Here is a 15,987-nt window from a genome sequence, read left to right as displayed (position 1 = left end):
CATCTGCGACAGTGCAGCACTGCCTCGTAAATGCACTACCTAAGTGGCAGCTTTCATTACGTGTTTTTTTTTATTCGTTCATGGGATGTGGGCGTTGCTGGCGAGGCCAGCATTTTTTGCCCATCCCTAATTGCCCTTAAGGTGGTGGTGAGCCGCCTTCTTGAACCACTGTGGTGAAGGTCCTCCCACGGTGCTGTTAGGAAGGGAGTTCCAGGATTTTGACCCAGCGACGATGAAGGAACAGCGATATATTTCCAAGTCGGGATGGTGTGTGACTTGGAAGGGAACGTGCAGATGTTTGTGTTCCCATGTGCCTGCTGCTCTCGTCCTTCTAGGTGGTAGAGGTCATGGGTTTGGGAGGTGCTGTCGAAGAAGCCTTGGCGAGTTGCTGCAGTGCATCCTGTGGACGGTACACACTGCAGCCACAGTGCGCCGGTGGTGAAGGGAGTGAATGCTTAGGGTGGTGGATGGGGTGCCAATCAAGAGGGCTGCTTTGTCCTGGATGGTGTCGAGCTTCTTGAGTGTTGTTGGAGCTGCGCTCATCCAGGCAAGTGGAGAGTATTCCATCACACTCCTGACCTGTGCCTTGTCGATGGTGGAAAGGCTTTGGGGAGTCAGGAGGTGAGTCACTCACCACAGAATACCCAGCCTCTGACCTGCTGTTGTAGCCACAGTATTTATGTGGCTGGTCCAAGTTAAGTTCCTGGTCAATGGTGACCCCCAGGATGTTGATGGTGGGGGATTCAGCGATGGTAATGCTGTTGAATGTCAAGGGGAGGTGGTTAGACTCTCTCTTGTTGGAGATGGTCATTGCTGGCACTTGTCTGGCGCGAATGTTACTTGCCACTTATCAGCCCAAGCCTGGATATTGTCCCGGTCTTGCTGCATGCGGGTTCGGACTGCTTCATAATTTGAGGGGTTGCGAATGGAACTGAACACTGTGCAATCATCAGCGAACATCCCCATTTCTGACCTTATGATGGAGGGAAGGTCATTGATGAAGCAGCTGAAGATGGTTGGGCCTAGGACACTGCCCTGAGGAACTCCTGATGTGGAGATGCCGGTGATGGACTGGGGTTGACAATTGTAAACAATTTTACAACACCAAGTTATAGTCCAGCAATTTTATTTTAAATTCACAAGCTTTCGGAGACTTCCTCCTTCCTCAGGTAAATGTTTCAGGAGCTCCTTGAAGCCTACGCATTTATACATATCGAACAATACATGGTGTTTACAGACTGCCCCTGCAACTGCCCGTTGCCAAGGCAATCACCGTGTTCAGACAGAGAGGTGTCACCTGCAGAACCCCCGAATACACATTCAACAAAAAAACAAACAGGGAAAAAAAAACAGAGAAAAAAAACAGAGAGAGGCAGAAACATCCGGAAGGCAGAGAGAGCCAGCAAATGACCCATTATATTAAAAACAGATAACATTTGTTCGCTGGTGGGGTAACGTGTAGCGTGACATGAACCCAAGATCCCGGTTGAGGCCGTCCTCATGGGTGCAGAACTTGGCTATCAATTTCTGCTCGACGATTTTGCGTTGTCGTGTGTCTCGAAGGCCGCCTTGGAGTACGCTTACCCGAAGGTCGGTGGATGAATGTCCATGACTGCTGAAGTGTTCCCCGACTGGGAGGGAACCCTCCTGTTTGGCGATTGTTGCGCGGTGTCCGTTCATCCGTTGTCGCAGCGTCTGCATGGTCTCGCCAATGTACCATGCTCTGGGGCATCCTTTCCTGCAACGTATGAGGTAGACAACGTTGGCCGAGTCACAGGAGTATGAACCATGCACCTGGTGGGTGGTGTCCTCTCGTGTGATGGTGGTATCTGTGTCGATGATCTGGCATGTCTTGCAGAGGTTACCGTGGCAGGGTTGTGTGGCGTCGTGGACGCTGTTCTCTTGAAAGCTAGGTAATTTGCTGCGAACGATGGTCTGTTTGAGGTTCGGTGGCTGTTTAAAGGCGAGTAGTGGAGGTGTGGGGATGGCCATACCTAGCTTTCAAGAGAACAGCGTCCACGACGCCACACAACCCTGCCACGGTAACCTCTGCAAGACATGCCAGATCATCGACACAGATACCACCATCACACGAGAGGACACCACCCACCAGGTGCATGGTTCATACTCCTGTGACTCGGCCAACGTTGTCTACCTCATACATTGCAGGAAAGGATGCCCCAGAGCATGGTACATTGGCGAGACCATGCAGACGCTGCGACAACGGATGAACGGACACCGCGCAACAATCGCCAAACAGGAGGGTTCCCTCCCAGTCGGGGAACACTTCAGCAGTCATGGACATTCATCCACCGACCTTCGGGTAAGCGTACTCCAAGGCGGCCTTCGAGACACACGACAACGCAAAATCGTCGAGCAGAAATTGATAGCCAAGTTCCGCACCCTTGAGGACGGCCTCAACCGGGATCTTGGGTTCATGTCACGCTACACGTTACCCCACCAGCGAACAAATGTTATCTGTTTTTAATATAATGGGTCATTTGCTGGCTCTCTCTGCCTTCCGGATGTTTCTGCCTCTCTCTGTTTTTTTTCTCTGTTTTTTTTTCCCTGTTTGTTTTTTTGTTGAATGTGTATTCGGGGGTTCTGCAGGTGACACCTCTCTGTCTGAACACGGTGATTGCCTTGGCAACGGGCAGTTGCAGGGGCAGTCTGTAAACACCATGTATTGTTCGATATGTATAAATGCGTAGGCTTCAAGGAGCTCCTGAAACATTTACCTGAGGAAGGAGGAAGTCTCCGAAAGCTTGTGAATTTAAAATAAAATTGCTGGACTATAACTTGGTGTTGTAAAATTGTTTACAACTGAGGAACTCCTGCAGCAATGTCCTGGGGCTGAGATGATTGGCCTCCAACAACCACTACCATCTTCCTTTGTGCTAGGTCTGACTCCAGCCACTGGAGAGTTTTCCCCCTGATTCCCATTGACTTCAATTTTACTCGGGCTCCTTGGTGCCACACTCGGTCAAATGCTGCCTTGATGTCAAGGGCAGTCACTCTCACCTCACCTCTGGAATTCAGCTCTTTTGTCCATGTTTGGACCAAGGCTGTAATGAGGTCTGGAGCCGAGTGGTCCTGGTGGAACCCAAACTGAGCATCGGTGAGCAGGTTATTGGTGAGTAAGTGCCGCTTGATAGCACTGTCGACGACCCCTTCCATCACTTTGCTGATGATTGAGAGTAGACTGATGGGGCGGTAATTGGCCGGATTGGATTTGTCCTGCTTTTTGTGGACAGGACATACCTGGGCAATTTTCCACATTGTCGGGTAGATGCCAGTGTTGTAGCTGTACTGGAACAGCTTGGCTAGAGGCTCAGCTAGTTCTGGAGCACAAGTCTTCAGCACTACAGCCAGGATGTTGTCAAGGCCCATAGCCTTTGCTGTATCCAGTGCACTCAGTCGTTTCTTGATATCACGTGGAGTGAATCGAATTGGCTGAAGACTGGCTTCTGTGATGGTGGGGATATCGGGAGGAGGCCGAGATGGATCATCCACTAGGCACTTCTGGCTGAAGATGGTTGCAAACGCTTCAGCCTTGTCTTTTGCACTCACATGCTGGATTCTGCCATCATTGAGGATGATGTGGAGATGCTGGCGATGGACTAGGGTGGACAAATGTAAGGAGTCACACAACACCAGGTTATAGTCCAACAGCTTTATTTGAAATCACAAGCTTTCGGAGCTTTCCTCCTTCATCAGGTGAGTGTAGGAGGATTCCATAAAGGTACAGCATATATAGTCAGAGAACAATGCCTGGTGATTACAGATAATCTTTCCAACTGCCCGTTCTCTCACCTCGGCAGAGAGATAATCAAAGCAATCAAAGGACTGGAGTGGTGTTCAGACAGAGAAACATTACATACAAGACTACTGAATACACAATCGGTCAGAACACAAAGACAGAGAGAGAGAGAGAGAGAGATACACCTGAAAGACAGAGAACGAGAGAGAATGACCAGTTGTATTAAAAACAGATAACTTTTTTTCGCTGGTGGGGTTACATGTAGGGTGACATGAACCCAAGATCCCGGTTGAGGCCGTCCTCATGGGTGCGGAACTTGGCTAAGTTTTTGCTGGTGGGGTTACACGCAGCATGACATGAACCCAAGGTCCCGGTTGAGGCCGTCCTCGTGGGTGCGGAACTTGGCTAAGTTCCGCACCCATGAAGACGGCCTCAACCGGGATCTTGGGTTCATGTCACGCTACACGTTACCCCACCAGCGAACAAATGTTATCTGTTTTTAATACAACTGGTCATTCTCTCTCTTTCTCTGCCTTTCGGGTGTATCTCTCTCTCTCTGTCTTTGTGTTCTGACTGCTTGTGTATTCAGTAGTCTTGTATGTAATGTTTCTCTGTCTGAACACCATCCACTCCTTTGATTGCTGTGACTATCTCTCTGTCGAGGTGTGATAACGGGCAGTTAGAAAGATTATCTGTAATCACCAGGCATTGTTCTCTGACTATATATGCTGTAACTTTATGCAACTCTTCACACACCTGACGAAGGAGCAAAGCTCCGAAAGCTTGTGATTTCAAATAAAGCTGTTGGACTATAACCTGGTGTTGTAAGTCTCCAATCATTGAGGATGGGGATGTTTACAGAGCCTCCTCCTCCGTTAGTTGTTTAATTGTCCACCACCATTCACAACTGGATGTGTCAGGACTGCAGAGCTTTGATCTGATCCGTTGGTTGTGGAATCGCTTCGCTCTGTACGTGTTCCAATCCTGAAGTATAACTTGAGCACGTAATGTTCATTATTCCTGAGTAGATGGCTTTTCTAAACAATCACCCACATGTTTTAATATACCTGCATTTATCTCATTATTTAATTTGCTGACATTTTGTATCAAACAGAATAACATAAGGAATTGTGACAACCTATTGCAGCCCTGAATTCCTCAGAAATTTTAGCAACACCTTGCACTTTCACCACTTGGCTGAGCCTTGTAACATCTTCCTTGCGTTGGATCTGTTAATTGTCTTATTCTAAATGCCATTGCTTGTTTATAAGTTAATAAACTCTCTGTTGTTAGCTTGTAAATATTGAACCTGCAGAGCCCTTATTGGTCTGTGCTTCTCGCCACTGCCCTACTTTTCCACAATGTATGCAAATTTGACAGCGTTTACTGCAAATATAGAATTAGATTCATTCGTATTCCTGTGAAACTGCACGATCCTGCAATATGCTTTAGCTAAATTATTTTTAAAATTAGATGTTTACGTATTCCAAAAATCTATCTGGGAACTACTTTAAAAATAAATTTGCAGAAACGCTGTTGTCTCCACAAATTATAGGAATAAGAGGAGCTCATTCATCTCATTAAGCCTGCTCTCCATTAGTGACCCCATGGCTACAGAGATCATAAAATGCATTTTGAATCTTGATGATCTCAAAACTAAATGGATTGGAATCACAATTTTTACAGGAGTAGTTAGAATTTTTCTTAACTCCAGTTGTTCTTTGGTTACAACACATTGACATACATTACATTCATAGAAAGAAAGAACACATTTGCATTTTTATAGTGCCTTTCACATCTTCAGGATGTCCCAAAGCACTTCACAGCCAGCTTTTGAAGTGTCGGCACTATTGTACTTTAGATAAACAGGGCAGTTAATTTGCGCGCAGCAAGGTCCCACAAACAGCAATGAGATAAATGACCAGAAAATATATTTTAGTGGTGTTGGTGGTTGGCCAGGACATCAGGAGAACTTCCCTGCTCCTATTCAATCCACTATGAGTAGACAGACAGGGCCTCAGTTTAACATCTTGTCTGAAAGACAGCACCTCCTACAGTGCAGCACTACTGCACTGAAGTATCAGCATAGATGATGTGCTCTAGTCTCTGGAGAGGGGCTTGAATCCACAAACTTCTAATTTAGAGGTGAGGGGGCTATCACTGATACAAGGCTGACACTATTGTACAGATATAATACACATCGTCCATTGTAGTAGTAGCAAGCTTTACTAAATGGCTGGGGTTGTGGATGACTCGGTGGACAGATTCCAGGTAGTGAGAGTGACACCATTGTGCATTGCTGTGTTGGAACACTGTCACAGCCTGGTGGGTTTTGGTTGTGCCACCAAGTATTTGATAGTTACCATGTTCACGTAGGGTGGACTGCTTGGTGTGTGACGAATGCGGGGAATGCTGTTGTGCCAACCGACCACTATCAGTGCAACAGGAACTGGGACCAAATGTTGAAGAATTTCTCCTGGTTCAGATTCAACAAACTTATTTTGCTTTATTAAATAATAATTTCAATGAGGTGTAATAGTAGGGCCATTAAGCACGGTAATATCAGCGCAATAAACTGTAACCAGGTTTCCTTTGATTACGGTTTCTGAATTGTGGTGCAGCTTGCACTAGAGTTTTGGAGACCACTAGAAACTCGGCTCAATCGATACTGAAGTAGCTTCATGCTAGCTGGAGTAAACGTGAAAGTAAGTGGGCGTACTTTCAGTCTGTAACAACTAGTCATAGACCAGGGAAAGCTGTTTAGACGTTCCATCCATTCCACACTGAACATGTTTACCTCCTGGTAAATCAACGAAGGAGAAGCAGTGATGGATCTATTGATAAGTTCAAAGGGTAGATTGTTGCCTAATGAGGAGGATGAGTGCAGGACGAGCTGGTGTAGTGATGGTAGGGGTAGGGGCAGAAAGATGTTTCGTCCTGTTCAGATTGTCTTGGATTCCAGTTCGGACTGTGAGCTAATGTAACCAGTATCAGACTCCAATTGCTACACTCTCACTGTGATTTATCACTGGGCAGGACCACTTCTATCAGGTCTGCCTTTATATTGCCATTGGGTAGGAGAGTTTTTAATTCTTTACTAGCTGGTAGGTAGGTTATTTTGAAACATTCAGGATTTTCCTTCATGGAGAACATAGACAGCTTTGGGACAGATCTGCACGTATATACAGTGTTTGTGTAAATGGATGTGGTTATACTACCGGTCCGAGAGCTTGATGTTCATTTGAGGGAGGGGCAACACACCAGAGTTATACAAGACCTGCATGTATACAGAGTTCCACTCACCGGCATCCAAACTTTAGTTACACTTTGATGTTAACAAAGAACTGATGGGACAGTCTGCTCGCTGCCAAATGAACTTTTTCAACTTCCCTTTGTGACAGTTGCTAATTATACAGTGGTTAAGTGCGGGCCGACATTTGTTAATTTCTCAGTTTCCTTGAACAATCGCTGTAAAGAGGGAGGACAATTGTCAGGAAAACATCCAGTAGACGGATCACCAAACATAAAATCACATTTTTACTTTTTTACCTTTTACAAGCATGCAGTGAGTTTCTTTTCTATCTGCACAAGTGAATTTCTTTACAGTCCTAAAGACGAAAGCAGCAATGGAGACACAGGTTGAATACATGAACTTTGCTTAGTTCATTGCACTTTAAAATAAGTAAGCAAAATAATGGTATATCTGTAGAACAACAGATAGCAGACCTATTATGAAAATCACGTACTAGGATCAGAATGTAGTACGTTAGGTTTTAGTTACGTACTTCGTGTAGGTTTAAGGACCCGCCCTAAATGCTTCAATGCACTGATACAAATAGTATGGAATAGCCATTGGTGACTAGCTTGCTGAATGTTGTCAATCCAGTCCAGTGACTAACTTTACCAAAAGACAGGTATGTGTTAAAAACCTTTGCACATTTATTAACACCCTGTTGTAAAAGGTCAACTAAAAAATAACAAAGGTAAAAATGTTGTCGACTATCACCATCAAGATCCATTTTAAAAATCAAGCAGGTTTAAAGAATGATGACTGTCATTAAAGGGACAACACCTTCATGAAAAAGTGTTTGGCAAACATTTCTTTGTTTGCAAAATACATGCCATCGGTGACATAAAATGTGCTGAAGCACATCATTGGATCAAATGCCCATGATGCTGATGCTTGGCTCATCTTCCTTTCCAAACATGTAGAGTAGGTGTGCAAATGCTTTTTTGCAGACATCCCTTTCTGTTTTTCTGTTGCTATTGTTTATAGGTTAAGTGCAGAGGACATCATCAGAGAAGTTGGCTCATAGGAGTGACTGAGGCTGGGAGCTGAAGGAAAGATACTTTTATTTGTGAGTGTCATTGATAACAAACACATGGGGGTAAATTTTAACCCCGTGAACGGATAGATTGGTGACGATGGGAAGGTAAAAATTCTCTAAAAAAAAACCCGACCCCAACTCAACTCCAACTTCCGGTTTTAACGGAGGAAGGTCAAGATGCAGGCGACCAATCCGCTCTCAGGAGGCAAGTCGGCCAGTAAAATCTTTTATGGAGGCTGCGGGCCTCCATTTTAATAGGTGTTTTATTTTTTACTCCGAGGGGCTGGGATTCCCAGGCCTTCTGCTTCACACCACGTAAGAGGAGGCAACAGGGGGTCCTGAGACCGATAGCCACCCATGTGAACTCTCCACTGTGGCCGGTTAGAAAACCGGGCAACTCCTGGAGGGCCACAGTGGACTATCGGGTGCTCAACAGTAACATCCCAGCCTATGCACCCACGGTAGCAGCAGTTGCCGACCTGATAGGAAGTATCCCAGCATCCGCGACCACTTTCACGGTGCTGGATATCTCCAACGGGTTTTGGTCCATCCCTTTAAGGAGAGAGGATCAGTACAAGTTTGCCTTTACCTTTAAAGGGCAACAGTACACCTGGAACTGTCTGCCTCAGGGCTTCCACAATAGCCCCAGCAATTTCCACCAATGCATGGCAAACAGTTTAAAGGGCTTCAGCCAGCCCAGGCAGCTGGTACAATATGTGGATGACCTGCTCCTATTCACCGATGCGAGAGAGGAGCATGGCCCACTTCTGGCCGAACTGCTGGAACTGCTCGGGCAGGAAGGTTTTAAAGTGAACCCAAAGAAAGCGCAGATCGGCCAGCAGGAGGTGAAATTCCTGGGCCTGACAATATGCGCTGGGGAAAGGGCCATAGATAAAGCTAGAAGGGAAGCAGTACAGGAGTTACCAGTCCCCAACACAGTCACGGGAGTGAGATCGTTTCTGGGGCTAACCGGGCACTGCAGAGACTTCATTGAGGACTATGCGGCCACAGCAGCCCCTCTGCTCCGACTCCTGCATAAGGGAGTGGAGTGGGTTTGGGATGAGGGTTGCCAGGCAGCATTTGTCAGGCTCAAGAAAGATCTGCAGACCGTACCAGCTCTAGGGGCCATAGATAAAGGGGAAGAGTTCTCCCTGGAGGTAGCAGCCAGCGGGGACAGCCTGAGTGCTGTGCTGCTCCAAGAGCTGCATGGCAAGCTGAGACCGGTGGTCTACTCCTCCAGGATACTCACAGATGTGGAGAAGAGCTACTCCAATTGTGAAAGGCACCTCTTGGCCACACATTGGGCTGTGAAAAGATCGCTGATCTTCACAGGCACCTCTCCCATCACCCTCCTCACCCATCACACGCCCACCCAGATGCTCCTGGACGGGAGAATCAAGGATGGGACAGTGAGCAGTGCCCGCATTGCTCACTGGATCCTGCTTCTCTCACAGATGGACCTGAAAGTAAAAGGGCTCTGTGAGCCAAAGCTCGCAGCTAACCTGGTATATCCTGGAACAGCCCACCGGTGTTCCATAGAAGGGGTTTGGGAAGCAGACATAGGTTTACGGGTCGGGATACACCCCAGAGGCCATGAAATCTATGTGAATGGCTCCAGCACAGTATCTGCTGGTGAGCGACTCACGAGGTGTGGAGTTTATGACCCAGCGGCAGACCTTGCCCTGGCAATTAAGCTCCCCAGCACCATGAGCGCCCAGCAGGCTGAACTGTCCGCGGTAGTGTACGTGGTTACACACCCCGAGATCTTCCCCACCCCATACACGATTTGCTCGGACAGCATGTTCACATGCAATTCGTGTACGGAGTACCTGGACATCTGGTCCCGCTGACGGGAGACCCCTCACAGTGAAACCCTTACTGGAGAAAATCTTAGCAGCAGTGGGGGAGGAAGGGGAGGTCTTCATCCATAAGGTGAAAGCCCATTCCTCTGCAGAACCCCAGAGTGAGGGCAACCGGCAGGCCGACATGCTAGCTAAGGAGGGTGCCCGCACAGGCACTTTCTGGGACCCATATGGGTCCCGTCCTATAGCAGCAGTCACGGGTAGGAATGGGACACAGGGGAGTGCAGGGGTAGCTTTAACCCCGGACCTTAAGACGGTCCAAACCCAAGACCCCGTCCTCAAGGCAGTCCTCAGTGCAGTGGCAGAAGGGAAAAGGGTAGAGGGCCCCTACAGCACAGCAGCCCTCTCTGTAAAGGAGGGCATGCTGTTTAAGGGAGAGCAATGGGTAGTACCGCAGCAGCACAGGAGGGAATTCCTTCAACTGGCCCATGCAACAGGTGGAACAGGCAGGATGGTGGCCAGGACTCAGGGAAGATGTCCGTGAGTTCTGTGCCAGCTGTCTGGTGTATGCTGCTAACAACAATGACCCCCACAAAAGGAAGGTACCTATGGGACACATCAGGAGGGTAGAGGGACCATGGCAGTCGATCCAGGTCGACCACATCGGGCCCCTACCCACCGCCCAGGGAGGCTATAAGTACTGCCTAGTCCTGGTGGATGTGTTCACAAAGTGGGTAGAAGCCTTCCCCTGTCGAACAGCCACGGCTATGTACAGCCAGGATCCTGGTCAGGGAGGTGTTCTCACGATGGGGGCTACCACAGTACGTGGAGTCCGACCAAGGGAGCCACTTTACTGGTCAGGTCATGCAGAATACCCTTATGGTACTCGGCATAGAGGGGAAATGTCACGTTGCACACAACCCACAGTCCTCAGGGATTGTAGAGAGGATGAACAGAACCTTGAAAGAAAGGCTGAGGAAAGAGACGGTAGACTCACCTAGAAAGTGGGCAGAGGTCCTACCATTGGTCTTGATGGGGATCCGAGCCAGCCAGTCAAAAGGCACGGGGTATTCCCCACACGAGCTGATGACTGGCAGAGTTATGCGGACTCCCACCCATGTACTAGCCCCGGTGCTCACAGAGGGTCAGCTCAGGGAGGTTAACCGGGACAGTTTCGCCAGTAACCTCCTCGAGCACCTCAAACAGGTCCACGGGCAAGCGGCTGGGAACATGGGAAGGCAACATCGGAGTAACCGATTGCTGTTCGAACCCCGTACGCACCACGAGTGGGAGATAGGGGATCAGGTTATGGTTAGGAGTTTTGCTCGGGTAGGCAGTCTAGAACCATTATACATGGGGCCCTACAGCATTGTAGATAAGGCAAGCCCCATGGTATACGCCATAAAGCTGCCTCGGCGCACCAAATGGTTCCACATTAACCAATGTAAGTTATTTAAATCCGAGAGAAGGGAACAGCCAGTTGGAGCAAACTCACAGACTGCACAAGCGGGTGCAGTGGCTTGTTTTAAGGGAAGGGCCATCCCACCCACCGTTTGGGACACTCCCCCGCTCATCTGGGACTCAGACGAGGTGGGACCTGAGGGCAGAGAGTTACCTGCCCCTGACACAGGTTTAGAAGAGGTACAGCCTGAGGATAGAAATCCCCAGCCAGCGGCAGTGGAGATTCCACAGACCGCACAAGAGGGGACAGTGGCTCGGGTTGAAGACCCACCAGCCAGAAAACCCCCACCAGCCAGAGACCCGAGACGGTCCCCACGAACACCACGGCCAAAGAAAGCGTGGTCCCCGACCCCCCAGTTTAAAAGGGCAGTCCCTCAAGTCAGGGATCGATCTGAGGACAGAGGTCCCCAGCCAGCAGCCACAGGCTGCGAGGGACCAAAGGTACAGGACAGGGCGGCCACACCGAAGGGAGTAGTGTGCTATAGTCCGAACAGGGATTAGCCTGGCCACCCGGGGACGGGCGGCGGATGTACAAAGCTTCTGTTATTTAATTTTGAGATTGTTAAGTTTGGGTGTTTTAGTTAAATTTTATTTCAGGTGGTTGGTAGTTTAAGTATTATTGTTTACCGTGTATTATTTTTCTATGTATGTACCGTATTTTCCAAGTGGTGCAGGGGTGTTGTACCCCCTCCGTGCTTGGATATGAATGTAACTGAATTCTTACCTGTGTCTGCATCTGAACACTACACCTAAAGGGGAATGTATGTTTTGGGTCTTAGATAGATAAACTACAGGGGAAGGTTGGCTCTCGAGGATCGAGAATTTTGCTCACCCAGCATGATACTCTAGCAGGGGGGAATATAAGATTCTCAAAATTCACAGATCCCCCAAAACTCAGAGAAAAACTCTAAAGAAAAGGACTTTGGACTCTTTTCTAACCATTTCAGGGTGATGAAATATTGGGCCAACTCACACACACACCGCACCAGGAAGCATCAACCAGGAAAAAGTACTTTTCGAGGAATCCACGTCCTTTAAGGGACTCGCTTCCTCGTAGGGGGCGACTGTAAGAATTATGGGAATTCACCTTTTCCCTGAGTATGGAAAACTTTGGCCATTGACTAAAATCCTAAGATGGAAGGATAGGTGAGAGGTCACCAGACAAATCAACAACACACACAGTGGAATGTGGGAGAATTACTGCTTCAGACATGTCTCTGTTTTAATGCAAAACCTACAGCAGGTGGTCAACACTCAGCACTAATTCGAAAGGCAGCAGGCCATTGAAAGAGGCAACTGCTCCAGACATGGTGGGGCCATGTCTTTGTTTTAAAGCAAAACCGATCAACACCTAGGACGTTGGATACAAAAGGAAGCCTGTATACCAGGTGATCAGAAAATCAGAATTAAAACAATGACCCATCGGGAGAAGCAATGGCAACATGATGAGGGGCCATCAAAAGCCATCAAAGATTCTTAAGGATTTTGTAAGAACTGTTTAAACAGACATGAAGTGCCTTTTTTTTAAGTGACAAAGACCATTGTAAGAGAGGGATATAGAAGTGGAAACTCGAAACCTCTCTCTCTCTCTCTCTGGCTCTTGCTGGCTCTTGTGTTCTGCTTCTCTTGTTCTGCCTGTCTCTGGAAGGAGAGCAGCTTCCAGCGAAACCAACGACCCCTACGTGAGAGAACCGGTCAGCCAGACCTGCAAGTGCAAGGGATTGTTCAACAGCTCGGGAGGCGACAGATCAACAAGGCGAGGGGGCAGCAGAGAGAAGGTCAGCAGCTCTAGAAGCAGGCCGACACACAAGAAGAAACCAGAGCAACAGTCCCAGTGACCATCAGACACCTCACGGCAACAAGGGCCTTACGAAACAACCAACCGAATATTGCCACCAACCAACCGGGTAATATTGGGCCACCGCGACCAAAGAAAACCAACTCGGGAGAAAACCGAAGATCCGCAAAGTTTCCACTCTACGATCTGTTCCTGACTTACCTCTGGGTGAATTACTGTCAAGGATTCGTTTGGTGAGCATTATCTCTGGTCCTTTAGAGTCCAACTTAGCTAGTAAAGTGGGATTGGGAGGGGTGAGGTATCTTTCTACTGTAATTTCCCTCGTGTGTACCGAAGTGTTCCCCATTTTATTAGAGTGTTAAGATTGTTGTGTTGTATTTTCTCTCTTGAATAAAGATCGAAGTTTCTTGCACCAAAACCAGTTGTCTGCTGCACTTTGTCACAACCCCCAAATAAGTCCAAGGTCTAGAACCCAGGGAGTGGGAGCGGTTCAAACCGCTCAGAAGTCAGAGGTGAAGCTGACACACACCACCACCCCCTACACAAGGGCCAGATCAACAGGTAAGTGACTTTATTGCACTGCTTGTGAGCCTGGAGGAGCAGGAGTGTTTCCTCCAGACCCACAAACCTACCTGCCGCGATCCCATACATGCGATCAACTGACCCCCCTCTCCACGATCTCCGGCCCCCCCACCATGACTCCCCCCATGAGCTCCAATCGCCCTGATGACCGACCCACCAATGACCAATCCCTCCGATGAATGACCCCCCCGACCGCCCCTCCCCCGATGACCAACCCCCCCGATGACTGACCCCCTGATGACTGACCCCCCCGATGACTGACCCCCCACCCCCGATGACCGAGCTCCCTGATGACCAACCTCCCCGATGACGGTCCCTCCCATGCCCGAACCCCCAAGACCGAACCCCTCATGACTGACCCTCCCGATGATGCCCCCAATGACCGACCCCCCTATGCCGGCCCCCCGATGACTGATTCCCCATGCCCAACCCCCCCGATGACTGACCCCTCCCATGCCTGACGCCCCCCATAACCAACCCCCCCGATGATGCCCCCAATGACTGACCTCCCCGAAGACGCCCCCAATGACCAACCCACCCGATGACCGACCGCCCCCATGACTGACACCCCCAATAACAGACCCCTCCAATGAACCCCCCATGACTGACCCACCCCGATGACCAACCCCCACCCTCCAAACCAAACACCTAAGACTTACCTGCTGGCACCTGCTCCCTGGCTGCTCTCCCGTCTGACTGACAGACAGCCTGTCAATCTGGCTGGCTGTTGCATGTAAACCTATTGAAAAAAAATCAAAAGATATCATTATGTCAAAATCATAAGGACAGCCGGGAAACCCAAACTTCTGGGATTCCCATCCGGAAATCCTTCCCCCCACTCTCTTCCCAGCTCCCTGTTAAAATTTACCCCATGGTTTTTGCTTGCTGATTACACTCACTAATATAAACAACCTGACCCCCACACAGTCGAGGGCAGAGGACACCCATCAGTTCCATGGATGTCACAATCTGCTGTCAGAACACTAACCACCTTCTCTTCTGCTACTAAATGTGCAGAAGAACTCCATACAACATATGAAAAAATGGGTGAGAAAAGACCGTCAGATCTATTGAGTCCACCCCATCCAGTTAACAGTGCTACCTTGCACACCATCCACCACATCCCTTAGCAATGCTGTTCTCCTGGGAAAGGTAAAAAAAAATGAGAAAAATTCAGGAAAAGTGCTGGGAAATCTCATTGTGAATCTTTAAGCAATTGAGCAAGCTCCAGTCTGCAATTGCCAGTGATTAATCACGATCTCAATGTACCAACATTTGCCCCCTATAATGGGAAATGTCCTCTTCTCTCAAGAACTTGTCAAGTTCCCTTTTAAAGTATTGCAGCGACTCCATACTCATCACCTGTCTTGGCACTTTGCTCCAGAGTTCAATAGCTCTCTGCAAAAAGAAATACTTCCTGACATCACGCCGAGACCTTGCACCCCTCTCCATTTCAAATAACCGATCTAAGCTGACTGTATCCAATCTCTTCATCATTTAAAACATTTCAACCGTATTCCATCTAAGCCTACATTTCTCCCAAGTAAATAACTCAAACTAAGATTAGGTATCGTCCTAGTTGCCCTCCATTGCACCCTCTCCAGAGCCTTGATGTCCTTCACCAAGTGCGGGGCCCAAATCTGGACAAAATAATCCAAGTGTGGACACATGAGAACTTTTTATATCCTAGTTACAGGGCTCTTTGTTTTGTACTCGTTGGTCCCAGCATTTTTATCGAGTGATCAGTTATTACCCTTAAGACCTTCAGTGGCATGCCTGGAGTTTCCTAACCTCGTGTGCATGACACTGCACTTGTCTACATTAAATGGCATAAGCCACACCCATTCACCCAATCTACTGATTTGTTCTGAATGATTAACCGCTGTGCATATTTTTGTACTGAATGCAAATTTAGGAACGTATCCGTTTGAACCTTCCTCTTGATCATCAATGAAAATGATGAACAACAGCACACCTTGTACAGAACCCTGAGGATCTCTGCTCATAGAACCCCAATCAGTTCGATTTCTGTTAATAACAACCCCTCTGCTCATATGATTTCAACCAGCTCCCTATCCAATGTAATAATGGTCCTATAGCCCCATGTGATCTATTTTTTTCTAATAGCCATCTATGTGGTCTTTTATCAAGCACTTTATAGAAGGCAAGGTCTTCAACATCTACTGGACTATTTCTGTCCACTATTGTGGTCACTTCCTCAAAGAATTCAATCAAATTAATGAGTCAGGGCTTACA

Source organism: Heptranchias perlo, chromosome 22 (assembly GCF_035084215.1).
Source record: "Heptranchias perlo isolate sHepPer1 chromosome 22, sHepPer1.hap1, whole genome shotgun sequence".
NCBI classification, from domain to species: domain Eukaryota; kingdom Metazoa; phylum Chordata; class Chondrichthyes; order Hexanchiformes; family Hexanchidae; genus Heptranchias; species Heptranchias perlo.
The sequence above is the reverse complement of the archived record's forward strand: the minus strand, read 5'-3'. Positions refer to the sequence as shown.